The 12,919-nt window shown below is 35.6% G+C and overlaps 1 protein-coding gene across 3 annotated transcripts in view; it reads right to left on the bottom strand.

Annotated features, from left to right (window-relative positions):
* The window catches only part of scara5 (scavenger receptor class A, member 5 (putative)), a 189,506-nt gene extending 182,671 nt beyond the window's left edge, over positions 1–6,835 (bottom strand). For all 3 annotated transcript variants that reach the window (XM_059513342.1, XM_059513344.1, XM_059513343.1), the window contains exon 1: positions 6,625–6,835. The gene's annotated coding sequence lies outside the window, so the exon portion shown is untranslated. The remainder of the gene's footprint in view (positions 1–6,624) is intronic.
* Positions 6,836–12,919: the final 6,084 nt, after the last annotated feature.

Here is a 12,919-nt window from a genome sequence, read left to right as displayed (position 1 = left end):
GCATATGAAGCAGACTCGCTCCCTCTGTAAAAATCGATGGGTCGAGGGTTTATCCATATTAACTTAATTCGTCCAGTTTGCGACATGGAACACACTTCAAAATGGCAGCAGCGATATTCCCCTAAATGCTTACAGAAGTGTGTGTGTGTGTGTGTGTGTGTTTAGAAGTGGAGTGGAGTTTTTTTCAAGGTGGAACTCTGCAGGACATAGGCACTCCAGGATCGACATTGCCTATTCCTGGTTTAGAGCATCAAAATGAGCATGCCTTCACTGATCCTTAAAGGAAATATATACAAAAGAACATATTGTTGATTAAACATGATCACAATCTTAATTTATACAGTGCATGTTGTAACATTATAATATAGTTAAAAATGGGTCTATTCTCCATCACTGCAATGCTGGCACATTGTTACTATGAGAAGAAAGCTCAAACAAAAGAAAAGTTTGACAAATACACTTCTGCTTGTATTGCCATTGTAACCACTGTCTACTTGCAAAACAAACAGAGGCCAGTTTGAAAATGTCATTAAAAAGCACTCTATCTGGTCTCTCTGATTATACAAGTGCACACTGACAGTTTGGCACAAAGTGTGGACAGCGCTGTGAGCTCATGTGGCTGCTATGCAACTCCGATTACTGTAAATCTACTGGATAATGGAGACCGGGGAAAAAAAGGGCCAACCTCACTGCTCTGCAAACCTCCTTTTCTCTCTCTTTTCCCACATCTGTCTCTAATATTTGTCTTTGTTTTTTTTTTTGTTTTTTTTGACTGTCTTACATGAGAAGTTGCATATCTTTGTTGCAGCATTCTGTTTCAAAACTAAAGTAAAATAGCAATAGTCATCATCATCACAGTGACTTCTGAGACAGGACAGGTTCATTCGTAATGCTGATAAAGGACCCCACTTAGCCATGTCATAAGATAGGAACATTCTGGGCGATCAATATTGGTGCACTGGGGTTATTTAGATTGGCCTATGTTTTGCTCATTCTACACGTTTTCCGCTATGCAATGTTACATTCTACATTCATGGCATTGCATTGCTAAAATCTGCAATTATGATCCAAGTTAAATCAATGTTTTTTGGGGATTTTTCTACATGTGTATGTATGCATGTATGTGCACCTTACTGTATTATGTATTCGCTAAAAAGGCACGGTAAAGTTAGTTTTAGGTTTGATATTCGCTAAATGAAAATATTTAACCAACATGTCGCTACAGACAATATCTCCCTTTATGTACAGTACACACAAGCTATTTTCGTTAAAGAATTTCTATAATTCATCAAGGTTTTTTTTTTTTTTTTTCAAAGGTTGTAGGACATTTGTAGTTACAAGACTGACTTACTACAGGTGAAATTTTGCCAATATCTCCCTTACAGTATGTACAGTACATAATTATTCTTAGAAAACAATTACTTTAACCATAAGGCTATTTTTATGTTCCAAAGGTTGTAGTACATTTAAAGTTACAAGACTGACTTACTACGGGTGAAAGTTTGCCAATATCTCCCTTACTGTATCTACAGTACATAATTAATCCAGTAAAACAATTACTGTAATTGACCTAAAGGGTGTTTTTATGTTCCAAATGTTGTAGTACATTACTAGTTACAAAACTAACTTACTACAGGTGAAATTTTGCCAATATACCCCTTACTGTATGTACAGTACATAATCTTCAAAAACAATTACTGTAATTGACCAAAAGGGTTTTTTCATGTTCCAAAGGTTGTAGTATGTTTGTAGTTACAAGGCTGACTTACTACAGGTGAAATTATGCCAATATCAACCTTACTGTACATACAGTACGTAATATTAGAAAACAATTACTGTAAAAAAAAAAAATTCGCCTTAAGGGTTTTTTATGTTCCAAAGGTTGCATTACAAACCTTGTGGCCAGACTGACTTAATACAGGTGACATTTTGCCAAAATCCCCCTAAATGTACATACAGTACTTAATTATTTCAATGAAACAATTACTGTAATCCAACAAATGGGTTTTTTATGTTCCAGAGGTTGTAGTACATTCATAGCAGTGATGCGCGGGTTGAACCAAAATGAGCGGGTGCCAATCAAACTGTTCACTGTTGCACGAACGCCTCCTCAACAATCTCAAATTGTAGAGCACACGCGCTGTTCGGTCAGGTTAAGCAGCCATGGCCAGTGTGGCCACGAAAAAGAGAAGATACACTTTTAATAGCGAATAAACCGCAACATACTCTTGGTTAAGACTTGTAGATGGCAAAGCAAAGAGAGCTTTTTGCATTTTATTCAAAAGGAGTTTTTCTGTGGGACATGGTGGAGAATATGACGTGAAGCGAAATGGTGCATGTGAGTAGCCTACCACAGAAAAAAGCAAGTCATCAAGAAACATGCAAATCAGTGCAATCATTTTTCAATAAACCAAATGACCCACAGGCTGACAAAGTTTTGGCAGCAGACGTGACGAGCATTTATCTTGCCGTACATCACACACATTCAAATCGCTTGAATGCAGTAACAAGTTAGCCCCAGTAACTTTTATAGATTCTGAAATAGCTAAATGCTCTGCATTTATATAGCACTTTCAACAGACCCCGTGGCCATCCAAAGCACTTTACAAGTTGCCTCACATTCACCCATTCATACACTGACTGCGGTGTCAGCCATTCAAGGCACCATCCAGCTCATCAGGAGCAGCTGGAGTTAGATGTCTTGCTCAAGGACACCTCGACACTTGGTCAGGTGGAGCTGGGGATTGAACCACCAACCTTCTGGTTTGTAGACAATCTACATGAACCACGGAGCCACTGCCGCCCATAAGCTAAGAAAAAAGCTGTAGAAACTTTGGGTGATATTTTGGGTCAGGTAGTGTCTTAATCTTTTAGTCGGTGGGTTTTAAAAGAAATATAGGCAATATATATCATCAAGTTTGAAATTTCTATTTTAAACGAACATATTCAAACCAAAATAAATAGGCTACTCTCTGATTAAGTAATCCATATGAAATGTGCATTTCTCTCTCGAGTTCATGTCGAGTCCACATCGTCAACTTCATCTTAGCAGCGACACAGAAACACCAGTTTACCAAACAATTAAATGTCTCCTTACCGTAAATTACCGTAAATCACCAAGAGTTTTTTTTTTTCATGTTTCAAAGGCTGTAGTATATTCCTAGTTGCAAGACTGACTTACTACAGGTGAGACTTTGTCAATATCTCCATTACTGTACAAACAGTGCATAATTATTCTTAGAAAAAAATACTGACATTTACCAAGTGTTTTTTTCCAAAGGTTGCTGTACATTCGTAGTGACCAGACTGACTTACTAAAGGTTACATTTTCACAATAACACATTTACTGCTTGTACAGCACACAAATATTTTCAATAAAAAAAATTCACCTAATTCACTTTTTTCATGTTCTAAAGCTTGTAGTACGCTCCTTGTTGTTGTTTTTTTTTATTCTAAAACAGATTATTTATATTTATATTCATATTTATTCATTTATTATTTATTTATTTGTGTGTCGTGGCAAAAGTTTTGAGAATTACATAAATATTGGAAATTGGAAAAGTTGCTGCTTAAGTTTTTATAATAGCAATTTGCATATACTCCAGAATGTTATGAAGAGTGATCAGATGAATTGCATAGTCCTTCTTTGCCATGAAAATAAACTTAATCCCAAAAAAACCTTTCCACTGCATTTAATTGCTGTCATTAAAGGACCTGCTGAGATCATTTCAGTAATCGTCTTGTTAACTCAGGTGAGAATGTTGACGAGCACAAGGCTGGAGATCATTATGTCAGGCTGATTGGGTTAGAATGGCAGACTTGACATGTTAAAAGGAGGGTGATGCTTGAAATCATTGTTCTTCCATTGTTAACCATGGTGACCTGCAAAGAAACGCGTGCAGCCATCATTGCGTTGCATAAAAATGGCTTCACAGGCAAGGATATTGTGGCTACTAAGATTGCACCTAAATCAACAATTTATAGGATCATCAAGAACTTCAAGGAAAGAGGTTCAATTCTTGTAAAGAAGGCTTCAGGGCGTCCAAGAAAGTCCAGCAAGCGCCAGGATCGTCTCCTAAAAGAGGATTCAGCTGCGGGATCGGAGTGCCACCAGTGCAGAGCTTGCTCAGGAATGGCAGCAGGCAGGTGTGAGCACATCTGCACGCACAGTGAGGCCAAGACTTTTGGAAGATGGCCTGGTGTCAAGAAGGGCAGCAAAGAAGCCACTTCTCTCCAAAAAAAACATCAGGGACAGATTGATCTTCTGCAGAAAGTATAGTGAATGGACTGCTGAGGACTGGGGCAAAGTCATATTCTCAGATGAAGCCCCTTTCCGATTGTTTGGGGCATCTGGAAAAAGGCTTGTCCGGAGAAGAAAAGGTGAGCGCTACCATCAGTCCTGTGTCATGCCAACAGTAAAGCATCCTGACACCATTCATGTGTGGGGTTGCTTCTCATCCAAGGGAGTGGGCTCACTCACAATTCTGCCCAAAAACACAGCCATGAATAATGAATGGTACCAAAACACCCTCCAACAGCAACTTCTTCCAACAATCCAACAACAGTTTGGTGAAGAACAATGCATTTTCCAGCACGATGGAGCACCGTGCCATAAGGCAAAAGTGATAACTAAGTGGCTCGGGGACCAGAATGTTGAAATTTTGGGTCCATGGCGTGGAAACTCCCCAGATCTTAATCCCATTGAGAACTTGTGGTCAATCCTCAAGAGGCGGGTGGACAAACAAAAACCCACTAATTCTGACAAACTCCAAGAAGTGATTATGAAAGAATGGGTTGCTATCAGTCAGGATTTGGTCCAGAAGTTGATTGAGAGCATGCCCAGTCGAATTGCAGAGGTCCTGAAAAAGAAGGGCCAACACTGCAAATACTGACTCTTTGCATAAATGTCATGTAATTGTCGATAAAAGCCTTTGAAACGTATGAAGTGCTTGTAATTATATTTCAGTACATCACAGAAACAACTGAAACAAAGATCTAAAAGCAGTTTAGCAGCAAACTTTTTGAAAACTAATATTTATGTAATTCTCAAAACTTTTGGCCACGACTGTACTGGTATATATGGATTATGAGAACACAAATGTGTATAATGTCATGGGTACTACAACATAAACATGGGTTATGAGGACACTTCCTGTGTCCCAGTAAAACAAAAGGCTTAAAAAAAACTAACAAAACAGTGTTTTCTGAAATTCAAAAGTTGCCATTAGTTTTCTGTGAGGGTTATCCCATCCAAAGTGCACACACACACACAGCAGTGAACACACACCCGGAGCAGTGGGCAGCCATTTATGCTGCAGCGCCTGGGGAGCAGTTGGGGTTCGGTGCCTTGCTCAAGGGCACCTAAGTCGTGGTATTGCTGGCCCGAGACTCAAGCCCACAACCCTAGGGTTAGGAGTCAAACTCTCTAACCACTAGGCCACGACTTCCTAACTTCCCTATAGGTGTAGTGTTGGTGTAGGGTGATGGAAAATTGTTTATTAAGTATAAAAACTATTACACCTATGGAGAGTCCCCGCAAACCACAAATTGTTTTCAAAGAATAATTATCTACTGTGCGTACAGTAAGATAGAAATTGGCAATTTCACCTACAGTAAATCAATCTATTAACTACAAATGTACAACAGCCTTTGGAACATGAAAAAACTCTTTTTGGTGAACTACAGTATTTTTTTCTTAAGAATTGTACTGTATGTACAGTAAGGAAGAAATTGGCAAAATCACACCTGTAGGAAGTCAATATGGTAACTACAAATATACTACAGCCTTTGGAACATGATAAAATCCTTTTGGTCAATTACAGTAATGGTTTTTGAAGATTATGTACTGCATGTACAGTAAGGCTGATATTTGCAACCTTGCACTTGTAGTAAGTCAGTCTTGTAACTACAAACATACTACAACCTTTGGAACATAAAAAACCCTTATGGTGAATTATGGTAATTTTTTAAAGAAAATAGCTTGTGTGTACTGTACATACAGTAAGGGAGATATTGTCTGTAGACGACATGTTGGTTAAATATTTTCTGTTAGTTTCTGTTAGAAGGCATTTACTGTGGCGTTTGAAACATAATTTGTATTAATTATTGGGCTTCGTTTTGTACAGAGAAGTAGATTTGCAGACGGTCCCTAAAGCAAGCCTAGGCGAATATCCTGCGAATATCAAACATAAAACTAACTTTACCGCGCTAAGAAAAAAGGGTGACATCTCTGCAAACAATAGTTGTATCTCAAACGACTAACACTTGCAATATTAAAAATATAATATAGATTTAGATCCCAAATACATAACATCTCCCCCATATACCATCTTAGTTCCTTAAATCGCGCAAGAGACGAAAAGCGGTGACATTCCAATAGCAGACAAATGCAAACATTTCTGCAGAATTGCACAGATTATCTATTATTTACTTCACATAAAACGTGCACTAACAGAAAATACAGAACCTGTTTTTATCGCAAGGTTGGGTCACGAAACAGAAAGACAACTCCACAATAACGCGCATAGAAACCGAAGACGTCTACAGAACGTACATAAAACATTTGATCTGTCAACTCTGAGCGACATCACATCAGCAGAAGAAACAAGCCGCTTGTGTTATTACCGGAGTGCAGTTGGAGGAGAGCCGCAGGTTCTCGAGCTGATGCTCACTGAAGGAGAGCCGCGCAAAGATCCGCGAGTTAAACTTCAGGCTTCGGTTTTATTGCCGTGCTTAAGGATATTAGATCTGCGCAACGTTTTTCTCTGTGTTCTGTGTACAGAGCAAATATATTCTTGCCTCAATCCATCGTCTAGGGTCCTGTGCGCTGAGGAAGGTGTCCAATTTCATGTGACTCCCACATGTGGGAAAACACACAAAGTGCTTCCCAGGGTTGCCAGATTGGATTGACTATTGCCCTCACTATCTATCAGTAATGTGTACTTTCAGAGCAGAAAACCGCTTGTTGCGAGACAGCTTAAAGACACCATTAATTAAAAATTGACATTCTTATTTTTGGGTCATTCTTCAATTGGGGTGGCAAATGAGAGGCAGAAATTTTAAAAATGCTTGTTTGTTTTCTTTTAATAAAATGTATTGCTATGCATTTAAAATTAGTTTAATATTATATATCCATTAAAATTGAAGCTTAATAAAATTTAGATTTTTAAATAATTTGAATCAAACACTGGTGAAACAACCACTAATGTCTATGGTGTTACCAATATTTGAAGTAAAATTTTGGTTTGTTTTAAAATGAGCAGGGATATGCAACTTTAGGTAATAATTAATAAATACATAAATTACTGTAAGGACTCAGTTGCATTGATCATTTAAATTTAATTTTTCAAAAGAAATGTTTAATTGTTCATCTTGGCCCCTATTTTTTCCAAAGAAGAATTGTTTAGTTTTTTTTAAATGTGTATATACATAAAAAAAGGCAGGAAAAATGGTCTGTGTTACTTTTATAGTCTTTATTCTAAAATATTAACACCACTTTACAGTCTAAAAACATTAAATTATACGATCAAATGGCTCTGAAGGAAAGAAATTTCAGATACTTTTTGAAGTAACACCACAGACATAATATAACACCACAGACATAATATTGCATAAAAGGTTTAACAATTTAAAGTTTATTGAGCAAAATACTGAAATTCATCATGAGTAAGATTACAAGAACTATCTTCTCTGATAAAAGAACATTTAGAGAAAAACTGAATAAAAAAATTATTAAAACACTACATAAACACTGTTTCTCACAGTGAGTGTTTCTCACTCTCTCAAAAAATTGTCTGCACAATGGGTTGTGCTGCAATCACAATGCGTGATATGTTTCAATAGAGAATACAAAAAAACTGTCCACAGACTTGACACAAAACATTCAAAAAAAATAAATAAAATAATAAAAAAAATCTGAACATCTTCAGTGAATAAATCATGTATCCACAAACTTATTTAACACAAAACACAAAAAATGCAGAACATCTTCAGTGAATAAATCATGTATCCACATACCTGACAAGAGAGATACAATTATGTGATTATGGCTGTTCTATGTGTTTTATTAAAAATACAACATTGCTGGTTGTATATTGTCTGTGGAGTTACTACAGAGTTACTATAGAGTCTGTGGTGTTACCAGGATAGGATAACACCACAGACAGTAACACCACAGACAAATTAGCCTAAATCCAGACTTTTCTAAAATGGAGGCTGCCATCATGATGATTGAAAGATCAGGGCATATTTTGGAGATATGAATAAACATGCAATTATCAAAATTTTGATTAAAATTTGTAAAATCTGCAAGTTATCAACATAACACCACAGACACTAATAAAGTGCGACACATGAAATTGTCAGGAATTTAGCTAACTTTAAGAAAATTAATAAGAAAGAATGTACTCACCATGCACCCCTCAGATCAACCAGCACCTGCAATGGCCTTTACACACAGGAAGTAGGCCAAATAGATTTCCCCCTTTTCTTAAAGGGACGATGTCCATTGATGTAACACCACAGACATGAATTTGGGGGACACTACTTTATTCTTAAATATTACAAAATATGTATTTTTAAAAACAATTTAATAGAATTGTACATGTTGAATTAAATCTATATTCACAATATAACCACTTTATTTGTGTTAAAAATGTTATATTGTTGCCATTACATTCTATGAAACCTCTCTGAGGTATGGCGGGAACATGCATATTTTGTTACAAAAGTAATCTTTCAAACTCAATAAAATATGTATTTTAATACCAAAATGTAATTATTAATAGTGCAAAAATTGTTTTTATCCTACAGATTACAAAAATGCAACAACAAATTTTTTGGTATTTGGTATTGGTATTTAAAGTTTATTTAAACTGTTTTAAAGTAGAGGGACACCACTTGCCACCACAAATGAAGAATGACCCTTTTATGGAATATTGCAGTGTTCGTTCTATATGACAACAATAATCAATTCCACACAGACAATGTACTGTCACAGTGTTTGGGAATGGTAAATGGGAATGAAAACATCATATCAGAGTTTAAAATCAAACATTTTGAAGAGCACAAAACCTCAAGGAGCATCTTGCAGACGTATGTGTGCTGTCTAGTGAGCATTGCGTAACGTTATCAGGAACGAACACTGTATCACCATCCTTCCTTTTAGTCGGCGGAGTCAGATGAGAGAGAGAGTTTGTTTAAGATGAGCAAAATCTTTGCAGAACCACCATGTAGAAACCTCTGACAGCGCTGACTTCTTTATTCTTATTATTGCTGTTAATGACTTACATCAGAACTGTACCATGAGAAATATTCAAATGTAAAATAAAAAACGATAAACATTAATAAATGAAGGACAGTAACAGAAATAAAAAAAATAAAAAAGGGCCTCACTTTATACAATAGCATACCTGATCAAATCCATGATCATTTAAAGGGTTAGTTCACCCAGATAGCAAGATTATGTAATTAATAACTTACCCTCATGTTGTTTCAAACCCATAAAACCTCCGTTTATCTTCGGGACACAGTTTAAGATATTTTAGATTTAGTCCCTCCATTGAAGCTGTGTGTACAGTATACTGTCCATGTCCAGAAAGGTAATAAAAACATCATCAAAGTAGTCCATGTGACATCAGAGGGTCAGTTAGAATTTGTTGAAGCATCAAAAATACATTTTGGTCCAAAAATAGCAAAAACTACGACTTTATTCAGCATTGTCTTCTCTTCCGTGTCTGTTGTGTGAGAGAGTTCAAAACAAAGCAGTCTGGATATCCGGTTCGCGAACGAATCATTCAGTTCACCAAATCGAACTGAATCGTTTTAAACGATTCCCATCTCTAATACGCATTAATCCACAAATGACTTAAGCTGTTAACTTTTTTAATGTGGCTGACACTTCCTCTGAGTTCAAACAAACCAATATCCTGGAGTAATGCATTTACTCAAACAGTACACTGACTGAACTGCTGTGAAGAGAGAACTGAAGATGAACACCGAGCCGTCTTACGGGTTTGGAACAACATGAGGGTAAGTTACTAATTACATAATTTTGCAATCTGGGTGAACTAACCCTTTAAGTGCCTTATTACATCAAAACCACTCAACTGCAGAGAAATGTTACATTTCATCTTTATAAACGGCTCCATATAATCAAAAATATTTTTGTATGTACACAATGAAAAAATAAATGAAAAATAGTTTTCCTTTTCACCCTTACAGAAATCATTGCTAACAAAAAATGGGAGATCGGATACCCTTAATGACTTCAGGCGTGATGGGAAACACCTTGCAGGCGACAACGCTTGATGACCATTGGTTTAAACAACTATGAAGTATGAAGTATGATTATGTGCAGCTATAAATTATGTGTGAATATTTCCAAAGGTTTTGAATGTGATATCTCTGTAGGGATATTTGATCATAATCATTTCAAAAATTATAATTTTATTCCTAAATCTCTTCTTGGGGGAAGTTGTGGCCTTAATGGTTAGAGAGTTGGACTTGTAAGGTTACGGGTTCGAGTCTCAAACCAGAAGGGATAGTAGGTGGGGGAGTGAATGTACAGTGCTCTCTCCACCTTCAATACCATGACTGAGGTGCCCTTGAGCAAGGCACCGAACCCTCAGCATAATTGGCTGCCCTGTGTTGTGTGTTGGGTTAAATGCAGAGCATGGGTCACCGTACTTGACTGCATATCACCTTCTAAAATGTGTCTTTTAATATAATATAAAGTTGTACCCTGAGGATGTGTTGCAAATGTTATCCGATTCTGACTCTGAAGGGGAATATTTGTCTTTTTGACAATATTTTCAGTCTTTTAAAAGTTAAAATTTTAACATAAAAATAACATAACATCAAAAAATAACTTCAAATATCTGTTAAAAAAAATAAGCCATATTCAGAGTTGAACATTAACTTTCTATAAAAATGAAGGTCAATCAACAGAATTTGTATAATTTTGGTAAAAATTGTTTTAAAGAAAAGGATTAAAATAAAATGCTGGAATCAACATTAAATCAGAAATTCTGTTGTTTGAGCTTATGTTCTATTAAAATAAGAATATTCCTTCAAAAGACAATTTAATAAATACATACTGAAAGTCCATCAACTTTCTGAGATGAGCACACACATGAGGGTTGTCCCTCTTCTCTGAGACTCTGTGTCTGTCTTGTATCCAGTGAGTGTTGTGATTCCAAGAAAACATCTGCACATAAAAACAAGCAGAAGCATCAGGATAAAGTTAAGTATTGAATGAAACTAGCTCAATAAAATAAATGTCAAAATGCCACTTATACAATACAATCAACATTTACCAGTACTTAAAAGGGTTACTCCACCCCAAAATGAAAATCTTGCCATTAATCACTTACCCCCATGTCGTTCCAAACCCGTAAAAGCTTAATTCGTCTTCGGAACAAAATTTAAGATATTTTGGATGCAACCGTGAGGATTGTGACTGTCCCATTGACTGCCAAGTAATGCCCTCTGGCAGTCAGGTTTTAAGGGATACGGCAGTTAAAGGGTTAATGCGAACCATCTAGACTTTGAAATCACATAAACAGAACAATATATATAACTTTAGTAACACTTTACAATAAGGTTTCATTTATTAACATTAACTATGTTAACATTAACAATAAATTTATAGCATCCATTATGTCAGTTAATATACAAACTTAAACATTAAAATATTGTTTTATTGTGAGTTTTTTTTTCCAAGCACATTTAACCAATTCCAAACCATATCAATCTTAACAACTTCCATTCATTTTTATTTAATCATTTATGTGTGATATAATTGTCCATGGAAGCTGGAAGAAAAAGCTGGAAACAGGATTATTAGGCACGTTTTCTTTTACAGAAATTAGCCAAAAAAGAGTTTTAACTCAAACTGAAAAGTAAAAAAATTATTAAATCGCCATGAGAAATATCAAAAATGAATACAATAAAGAAATTGCAAAGTTAAGACATGACCATTGGACAAAAAATGCTGGAAAAAAAAGAAATGGGTGAGGAAGAAGTGAAAAAAGAATTGCTAAAGAATTAAGAATTAATGTGAAGATTAATTTTTAGTAAATTCTGCAAGACAGACTTTTCAGGATAGGAGATGGGATAAAAATGAGCTCCTAAATTTTAATGCCATATTCTGGAAGATATATTCTTCAAACCTGACACCTTGTAATTCTGGAGACTCCAGGAAAGTTGCAGTTCTTGAAAATGATGGCACTGTAGACTAAATGCTCCCTGATAGTTTCACAGCTAATTCTTCACTTAAATTCTTTATTCTTTTGCAGTAAACGTACTTCTGTTCTTCTCCACCTCTTTTATTTTTTTCTGACCCTTCTGACCCAGTGAGCATTTTGCTGTCAAGTGGTCATTTCTTTACATTGCAATTACTGTACTGCTCTAATTTTGAATATTCTCATGGGGATTTTTCAGTCTGAGTTAAACCTCTTTTTTTGGCCGATTTTGTCAGTAAAGGAAAAAATGCCTAATAATTCGTCACACCTGAATATATTATATATATATATATATATATATATATATATATATATATATATATATATATATATATATATTTTTTTTTTTTTAGCCTTCATGGTCAACTACGTATAGATCACACTCATTGTCTTCTCTAGTGCAGCTCAACCAACTCTCATCCCATTCATCTATAATCCCGGAAAATATTTGTTTTAGTCTAAACAAGTTGTTCATTGTAGTTTTTACAATGTGATTTTTGTTAAATGAAATATCTCCTTTTGAATTGGACTTTCAGCTTTGTAACTTTGCAGAACTTTTTTATGCTGAAACAGCAACATTACAGACTAAAGCATAATAGTACTCCTTTAATAGGCATTATTAAGCAGTTCATAAATACAGCTATAAATGTTTTGTTCTTGAGCATATCTATAAAGTT

Source organism: Carassius carassius, chromosome 27, assembly GCF_963082965.1.
Source record: "Carassius carassius chromosome 27, fCarCar2.1, whole genome shotgun sequence".
NCBI lineage: Eukaryota > Metazoa > Chordata > Actinopteri > Cypriniformes > Cyprinidae > Carassius > Carassius carassius.
This window is presented reverse-complemented; position numbering and strand designations above follow the sequence as displayed.